Source organism: Hypanus sabinus, chromosome 6, assembly GCF_030144855.1.
Source record: "Hypanus sabinus isolate sHypSab1 chromosome 6, sHypSab1.hap1, whole genome shotgun sequence".
Taxonomy (NCBI): Eukaryota; Metazoa; Chordata; class Chondrichthyes; order Myliobatiformes; family Dasyatidae; genus Hypanus; species Hypanus sabinus.
In genome coordinates this window covers 108027675-108037110 of record NC_082711.1, presented here as the reverse complement: position 1 = coordinate 108037110, position 9436 = coordinate 108027675, and positions in this window count along the sequence as shown.

The following is a 9436-nucleotide window of genomic DNA, read 5'->3' as shown; positions in this document are numbered from 1 at the left end:
CTGGCATTCTGATCCTTTACCTCTATTCTACCGTCCTGTGCTCTTAAACGGAATGGTGAGTTTCATGGGCCAACACAAGCAGATGTGAAAAGGAACTGGTGAGTTACCTATAACTGCTGGGGAAGTGCTATTTGTGATTCACAGTATTTAAACCCAACAATTATCCTCCTATTTTTGCTTTGATCCCATTCATTCCTAAGATTTGTTTCTGTCTTAAACATACTGTGCAACGACGTACAAATAAACCTTTGAGATTGAAGGATCAAAAATCAAAAGTGAGCAGCAATTTCTCATCATCTTTATTTACATTACTGACCCCTAGTTCTGGAAACGTGATCTCTAATTCTAATTTCTGTAGTCAGGGGAAAATTTATCTCGATACTAGTCATATCCAGTCTCGCTAAGTGTACTACCTTTCAGCTGGTCTTGGAGGACAATCCCAAGATTCAGTCTAGTAAACTGTCTCTGCAATCTGTTGATTATTGTTCATTCGTTTTGTGCTCTGTCGTACGATGTGGGTGTTCATGGTCTTTCCATGACCATGCTTTTTCTTTGCAAACTTTCCTACAGAAGTAGTTTTTCATTGCCTTCTTCTGGACAGTGTCTTTACAAGATGGATGACCCCAGCCATGATCAATACTTCTCAGAGATTGTCTGCCTGTTGTCAGTGGTTTCATAACCAGGACTTGTGATATGTACCAACTGCTCATACGACCATCTACGACCCGCTCCTATGGCTTCACCTGGCCCTGATCGGAGGATAAACAGGTGCTACACTATGCCCAAGGGTGACCTGCAGGTTAGTGGAGGGCAAGAGCACCTTATTGTCTTTGGTACAGACTTATCTCTATACCATCACCCTTATAAGGCTTAAAATTTTGATCATGAATTGCTTTTTTTCCTCTGCTATGAGTAACAAAATAAATTTATTTTCTTATGCAGCATTATGAAGAGGCTTTCTGGTACCTTTGTGGACATTTACTAACTCTGGTTGCATATCACAGTTTATCAATGGTAGATCGGACAGCACAGCAGCATGGTGATTAATATAACAGTATTTCAGCACCAGCATCCTAGTTCGGTTCCCACCACTGTCTATACCGAGTTTCTATGTTCTTCCTGCGCTCATGTGGTTGTCTTCAGGGACTCCGGTTTCCTCCCAGATCCCAAAGACATATAGTCACACGAATGTAAGCTCACTGAGCTAGAAGAGCTATTAATATGCTATATCTCTAAATAAGGTAAATAAAATAAGATATTATTGATTCAGAAGTACCCTTCTCATTGAATACTCATTTCAATAGGTACGATTAATGTCGGAGGAATGTGTACAATATACAAACGTGCATCTGGGAGTTCTTTTTCTTCACATTCATGAAAACACTGGAGTGCCCCAAAGAATGACTGACCCACCCTGACCCATGCCCACCAGCAAAAAGCATCAGCACCCTCCACTGAGCACTCAAGTGTGCTGCAAAGCTTCAATAAAGACACAGACTTGCAAAGACTACTTGTTCACCCGGTATTCGATGTACCACGGACTCTCTTTCTCTCTCTAATAGGGAAAAAGAGGTGTCCCTGTTTCACAGTGAGAGGGGGAGACGTAACATACAACCCACTGATTTAAAATGTTAAAAGTCTGTTATTTCGCTTTTTCCAAGCTTTGCACCCAGAGAATTGGCCCCAGAAAGGCACAGCTGTTCAGACACACAACCCACGGCAACTAGCCCGCTGCTCCCAATGTTCCGTGTTTGCCAGAGCCACAAAAATCCGGAAACCTGAAGGTGTGATAGTCTTTTGGGCCACGTCCTTGGGACATTAAAAAGTGTCCAGTTGTGAGGTCTTGAGAGCGGGTCCCATTCTCGCAAAGAACTGCAGAGTGTAATTCCAGTTCAGGGTCTTCAAAAGAACCTTGAGAGGGAAAAAAAAGATAGAAATAGAGCTGTTTCCGAAGAAGTAAGCAAAAGAGTTGCTGTTTAGTGCCATCATGCTATTTACAGAGCCATGAGAGAGATTATTTCATATCTGTCTAATGCAACTAACATCAAACACTCTCAGTCCTCTTAAGGTTCAATGGAATCTTTTTCTGTAAGTTAAAGGAGCAGATCACAGCCCAGAACTTGGTTCCATCCTTTCATTTTACTTTACTTCTCTACTCTCCTTCAGTCTATCTGGCCTTTCCCCACCCTCACACCACCCTCAGTACTGACCCACTCACCCTGAAGATCATGCAACATCTGACACACAAAAGACATCCAAAGATCACCGACCCAAAATGCCAATAGCAGTACCTTAAACATTTGATTGCCTCCGCCATATTCCAGTTGCTCAACTGTCGATCCAATCTCTCCCTACAACTCATACTGAGCCCCCCACCTGTCTCAGGGAGGCTCCTTGCACACCTTCACTAGCAGCAAACATGATTATCTCCACCCCCTCCCACATTAGACTTGCAAACACCTCTTAATTTAACAGCTACCACATACTGTCCACTAACCCCTGGCAATGAAGCTTCATCAATCCATCTGGATCCAGATCATCTCCAACTATCCTGAGCTCTTCGTGATCCATGGTCCTAGTCCAGGCCCGGGCCTGGGGCTTCTCTATCTTCCTTCACATGTTCTGCTCTGGTCACCACACAAAGCCTGATGTAAGACTCATTTACGCCAAATTGGGACTCTGGTGTTCTGAAGTTATCAACAAAACACAGCACAACAGATGATTCATTTACTATTAAAACTCTCAGAGAATTCCTTTATTTTCTTCCCTCAGATACACCAGAACCTCCCATTCTAGTCTGGTGTTCAACAATTAAAACTATTTAAGTATGTAGTAACAGACACAAAATGCTGGAGGAACTCAGCAGGCCAGCTGAGATCCTTCAACATTTTGTGTGTGTTGCTTGGATTGCCAGCATCTGCAGATTTTCTCTTGTTTTAATCTTTCTTGGGTTAAATTTCATTTGCTGCCAAATTTCAGGATCAGAATTGCTGTTTACCTGGCTTTGTACCTTTCGATCTTTCTCTTTTTCTTGTCCTCAGCTATCACCCTTTTCCTTTATAATGTTGCTTCCATCACATCTGGTCAGCTGTCAGCCCCAACGCATTATCCAAAGAACCTTTCAACATCTCTATTCTGATGCAGCAGGCATTTATAGTTCACTTACTTCTGGGCTTGAAAAAAATGGAAGCTTATTAATGTCATCACTCTTAGGAGTAAAAGGAAATATTGTCTTTTTTAAACATTGAGTAGGTAAGTGCATCCTGAATTGAATCCAGAGCAAACTTTGCATCTACTCCCTTAGTTCAGAAAAACTTTCCAGAACTATTCCACAGAAGATTAATTGAATAGAGTAAATCCAAGTAGGAGGATGCTAGAGACAACTGTTAAAGTAAGATTTTGGTTTGAAAGCATTTTGGTTCGAAAGCATTTTGGTTCCTTTTAATTAGCTTCATGTTGTTTATAAAAATAAGTCAATGTCAAAATCAAAGTACATTTAATATCAAAATTCATATAAGTTACCATGTACCACCTAGAGCTGCGGATTCCTACCTTTTTTATGCCATGGATGTCTACCATTAAAAGAGATGTCTGTGGCCCCAGGTTTAAACCCTGACCTAGAGATTCATTTTCTTGCAGACATTTAAGGGAAATAAGGAAATACAATAGAATTTAAAAAAAAACTTTCCATAAATAAAGACTGACAAATGAGCAATGTGCTAAAGAAAATATCTCATGCAAACTAGAACATGAGTTGTAGAGTCCTTGAAAGTGAGTCTGTAGGTTATGGAATCAGTTCAACGTTTGGGTGAGTGAAATTATCCACACTAGTTCAGGAGCCTGATGATTCTGGGGTAATAACTGTTCCTGAACCTGGTGGTGTGGAACCTAAGGCTCCTGTACCTCCTATATGATGGTCAGATTGAGAAGAGAGCATGACCTGGATGGTGGGGTTCCTCATGATGGCTGCTGCTTCCTTGAGGCAGCACTCGTTCGAAATGAGAGTGTTGGGTTGGAGTGGGGGGAGCTTTGCTGATCCTCCACGTTCTGTAGACTTTTCTGTTATTGAGCATTGGTGTTTCCACTCCAGGTCATGATGCAATGAGCCAGGATAGTCTCCACTGTGCATCTATAGAAGTTTTTCAAACTTTCAGGTGACGTGCTGCACCTACACAAACTTCGAAGGAAGTTATAATTATTAATATGGGGATCCTCAAATTGTTTTCACCACTTGTGCAGCTGAGAGTCCCTACAAGCTTGGTAGTTGGCTCTTTACCCTGAATTCCATCCTTAGTCATCCTTAAGACATTTTCATGTTTTCTGAGAATGTTGCATTTTTTTTAAATAATGCTGCTCTTATCTTGTCTGTTTACAAATAACAAACCTATGCCCATTGTGAGATTTAATGACTAGCTAAAAACCAGCTGTTCAAACATATGCTATTTTATACAGTCAGTTTTGTAAGAAATAAAACTTAATTATGGAGTTATAGTTTGGCACTGTGTTTAGTAAGAATTATTAATCTTGTGGGAACCAGGTGGCAGGACCAGTGGGCATTACGATCCATATTCACATCTGCAGATGTGCAGGTGGGGCTTGTCAGCCTTGGACAGCAGCCTGCCTAGAAGGAAAACTCTGTTCTTAACCCTCTGCTGATTTGCAAACAAACCCACCCTTAGGAAAGGCTTCAGGAGTGAACCCCATGAATGAAATCTGGTGCTGGGATCCCTAAGGCAATTTGATGTTGTTCACAACTTCACTCTGGCAACCTCTGTGACAACATTGGTGCCAAGCTGTATCTGGGCTTTCCCTTCCTTTGGACTACATCAATAAATTCAACAAATTGTTTTTGATTTTTGGCAACAATTGACGGAGAGACATTAACAATCATTTGTTGGTATATGTAGTGATATGGATTCCATTCAGTAATAAATCACTTGAACTTATTGAGCAGCTTACATGGAAGCAACTTATTCCCAAAAACCACCTTTCATCAGGCTGAGTTCCTCCAGCAGTTTGTGAACATTGCTCAAGATTTCCAGCATGTGCATAATCTATTGGGTTTACATTTAATCCTAAATAACTTTCAAACTGGAAGCTTGACTGATTTAGATGATCTGGAGGGAGATTTTACCTTTGCTTTCCCAGCTCAGTCACATTATCAATCAAAGATATGATATAGTAAGCCAGAGTTTTCAATGATTGTATGTCTGGGGATAGTTGTTTGACAGTTTCAGAAACTCATTTACTACTCATTTTGTTTGAAGCTTGAGGAATTGTTTCTTCAGGATGATTACAGGATTCCATCAAAATATTGGAAAATGGTTTTTATATCCACTTGTTCAATAGCATTATGAGATATGAGTTATTTAGCTGTACTATAAATCTCTGACGAGCTTGAATTCTGTAATAGCTCTGTGAATAGCTGTTTTAGTCATTTTAAGAAAAATCAGGTTGAAGCAATGGAAATTAAATATTTTCTGCTGTATCCATGAACAAGCCTTGTTAATATCATAAATAAACTGTAATATCAGAGCATTCCCCAGATTACGGCATCCATTATATTGGAAAGTAGAAGTGTGTGCTGCCATTGCTTTGGAGCATTGGGAAGAATTTTGAGAGCTGTTAACAATTTTCAGGTTTCCATTGGTGAAGTAGACCTTTGCTACTCTGAGGATGCTGAAGAACTAATATTACTCTTGAGATACTGCATGATGCCATCTCTAAACAAGAAACAGTTCATTAAAATCACCACCGGACACGTCAGCAAGACTTGTTTTAAGAAATCTCTGCCCGATTACTATCAACATATCGGCGCCAGAGAGCCCAACACACAAGACCACATTTTATTAAGATAAGGAATGCCTACCATTCCATGCACAGATTGCATTTCTGGAAATATGATCACTTGGCTCTCCTTCTCCAAACTGCTTACAGGTAGAAGCTAAAGTGTACAGTTAGAGAGATGAGGTCAACAAAGAGGTGTTCACGGGATTGCTTGACGTCAGTGGACTGGGTCGTGTTCAGGGACTCGTCTGTGAATGTCATGGACTTCATTAAAACAGTTGTAGACAAGTGTTTTTTCCACAAATCAGTCAGTCTTCCCCAACAAGAAGCCTGGATGAACCATGAGATCCAAAATCTGCTGAATAGCAGATCAGAGACATTCAAATCTGGAGATTAAGTTACACAGGTGACAACAGGGCTTTGCTTGCAGATGAGCTCAATGCCTTCTATTTTCACATTGATTATCAAAAAATAGAGAATACTTTACAAAGTGCATTCGTCCCTAAATATTCTGTGATTTCAATTTCTGAGGCTGACATGTGAGAATCCTTCGGGACCGTGAATCTACAAAAAGCATCCAGCGAGAGACAGGGCTCCTGCCCAGGTACTAAAAACCAGTGCAGATCAACAGGGTGGAGTGTTCACTGAGAACCTTAACCATTCACATCGGCAAAATGAGGTACCTGCCTGCTTGAAGTAGGCTTCAATTATAGCGGTACATAGGAACAAAGTGGCAACATGCCTCAATGTCTATCATCCAGTTATAAATCATTCCACAGTGATGACATGCTTTGAAAGGTTAATGTTGAAATATATCAACATCTGCCAGAGAAGCAATTTGGATCCACTCTAATCTGCCTACCAGACCAACAGTTCCACATCAGACATAATTTCATTGGCTCCTCTCAGCCCTGAAACATCTGGACAGCAAAGATGCATACATCAGGATGCTCTTCGTTGACTACAGCTCAGCATTCATTTCCATCATCTCCTCAAAATTCATCGATAAGCTTCTAACCCATGGCTTCAGCACCTGCTTCTGCAATTGGATTCCTGACTTTCTCACTTGCAGACGACAGTCATCAGCATATGTCGCAAGATTGTGTGCTTGGCCCTCTGCTCTACTGACTTTACAGTTATGACTGTGTGGCTGAGTACAGCTCTAATGTCACATTGAAGTTTGCTGATGATATCATGGCTGTGGACCAAATCAAAATGGTGACAAATCAGCATTTAGGAGGGAAATTGAAAATCTGGCTGATTGGTGCCGTAACAACAGCTTCTCACTGAATGTCAGCCTCACTGAGGAGCTGATTATTGACTTTAGGTGAAGGAAACCAGAGGTGCATGAGCCAGTCCTCATCAGAGGTTGAGAGGGGCTGCAACTTTAAATTCCTCACTGTTATGTTTAGATAACCTGCCCTGGTCCCAACACATAGGTGCAATTCCGAGTAAAGCACAACAGTGCCTCTACTTCTTTCCCGTTTCCGAAGATTCGGCGCAACATTAAATCTTTGACAAACCTCGATAGATGTGTAGTGGAGAGCGTATTGACTGGCTGCATCACAGACCGGTATGGAAACACCAATGCCCTTGAATGGAAAATCCAACAAAATGTAGTGGATATGGCCCAATCCATCAAGGTAAAGCACTCCCTACCATTGAGCACATCTATACGAAAGATTAAAGCAGGAAAGCAGCATCCATCATCAGAGATTCCCACCACCCAAAAGTTCTCCCTTCTCACTGCCACCACCAGGAAGAAGGTACAGGAACCTAAGGATTCACACCGCCAGGCTCAGGATCAGTTATTACCCCTCAGCCATCAAGCTCCTGAACCAGAGGGGATAACTTCACTCAACTTCACTTGCCCCATCACTGAAATGTTTCCATAACCCATGGACTCACTTTCAAGCAATCTTCATTCCATGTTCTCAATATTTATTGTATATTTATTTATTATTATTCTTTCTCTCTTTTTGCCTTTACACTGTTATCTTTTGTACACTGGCTGAATGCTGAAGTTGACACAGTCTTTCATTGATTCTGTTACTGTTATAATTCTATTATGGATTTACTGAGTATGCCTGCAAGAAAAATGAATCTCAGGGTTGCCTGTGGTGACCTATATGTACGTTGAACTTTGAGTTCCTGTGGGTTTGTTGTTGAACTGATAGGATCAAGGTAGCACAAGACTTCCTGTAAATAGTTGATGACACAGGAATGTTTCCATCAGGTCTCAGTTATGCTTACTTACAAATTTCTCCCTAAAATATCTTGATATTTGAGGATTTTTCACAAGAGCAAAGTTCATTGTGTTTTGTCATCTTTGTCAGGCACTTACCTGTAATCTTTAAATCACATGATATTTTAGCATTAGAAACTTCCAACATGTAATTTCAAAAACAAAACTTTGTTTTCCATAATACATGCAACAGTCAAACACAGAGTCAAAGAAAAGAACGAGAAGACATTAGGACATTTATCTAAAATCTTTATCAAAGCATTGTCCACAATGGAATAGCCATAAAGGTAGGCTTGAGGATTCTTCTGAACACCAAAGGATAAGGAATTGAAGGAAGTCAATTTCAAATACAGAATAAGCAGTAAATCTGAGACCATGTATTGATATGTCTGTGCAAAATCATGTACCAAAACTAGGGCTTATTTATCATATTGTTTATATTATCTGTTTAGCAATAAACTTTAAACTCTCTTTGGTCCTATTTTTTGTATGCATTTGCAGTTAGTTATGGGTGTGTTTTCAGAACTAGAATCAGAATCATATTTAATATCACCGGCTGTCATGGTCCATTCTGAAGTTCGCATTCCGGTTCACGGGCCGGTCCGCGTATTCCGGGTCCTCCGACTATCCCTCGTTTTGGCTTGGACACAAGCATTCGCACCGGATACCCATCTTTTGACTGTGTATAGAAGGGCTTTTGGATTAAGTGTAGTTGCTTGGAGTACTCACTGTTGAGAGGTGATCTCTTTGAATGAATTCTGGATTTAGCTGTTCTGTAGCCTCCCCCAGACTTCTGCCTTCCTTGAGACTTAAAGCCACCCAAGACCGAGCACCCGTCCTGTCCATCGCCTCTGTCGGGTAAACTAGGCCAGATTGCCGTTGCCCGGCAGTAGGCTCGGTCCCTTTCTGTTCCTCACCCCCATCGGGTTGTGCCCTGTGTCCTACCCGGGAGTTGCGCGTCATGCCCAGGTGGCTGGATTACTAGAACTCCATGACCCAATCCTCAAGCCAAGCGTCAAGGCCCTAGCCTCAAGCCAAGCCTCAAGATCTCCACGGACGCCAAGGTCTCTACGAACGCCACAGTCTCCTCTACTTGTCCTGTCCTTTAGCTTTGTCCCGTCCAGTTCCTAGTATTTCAGTGTCGGCGTCCTGTATTTCCAGACTAGTATTGAACTGACATAGGGGAGCGTCCCTGTTCAGACACATTTCCATTTCCCTCAGTCCTAGAATCAAACAGCAAGCATATTCTGTCAGATATAGAGACCGGACCGAATCCCCAAATCGAATTGTTTATCGGTGCAAAACACAGTGAGTAAATTAATTTAATGATTTTTCTAGGAATTGTGTTTGTTTCTGAATTCTTTTTTACGATGATTATCTATGCTTTTCCAGATTTTACAATGT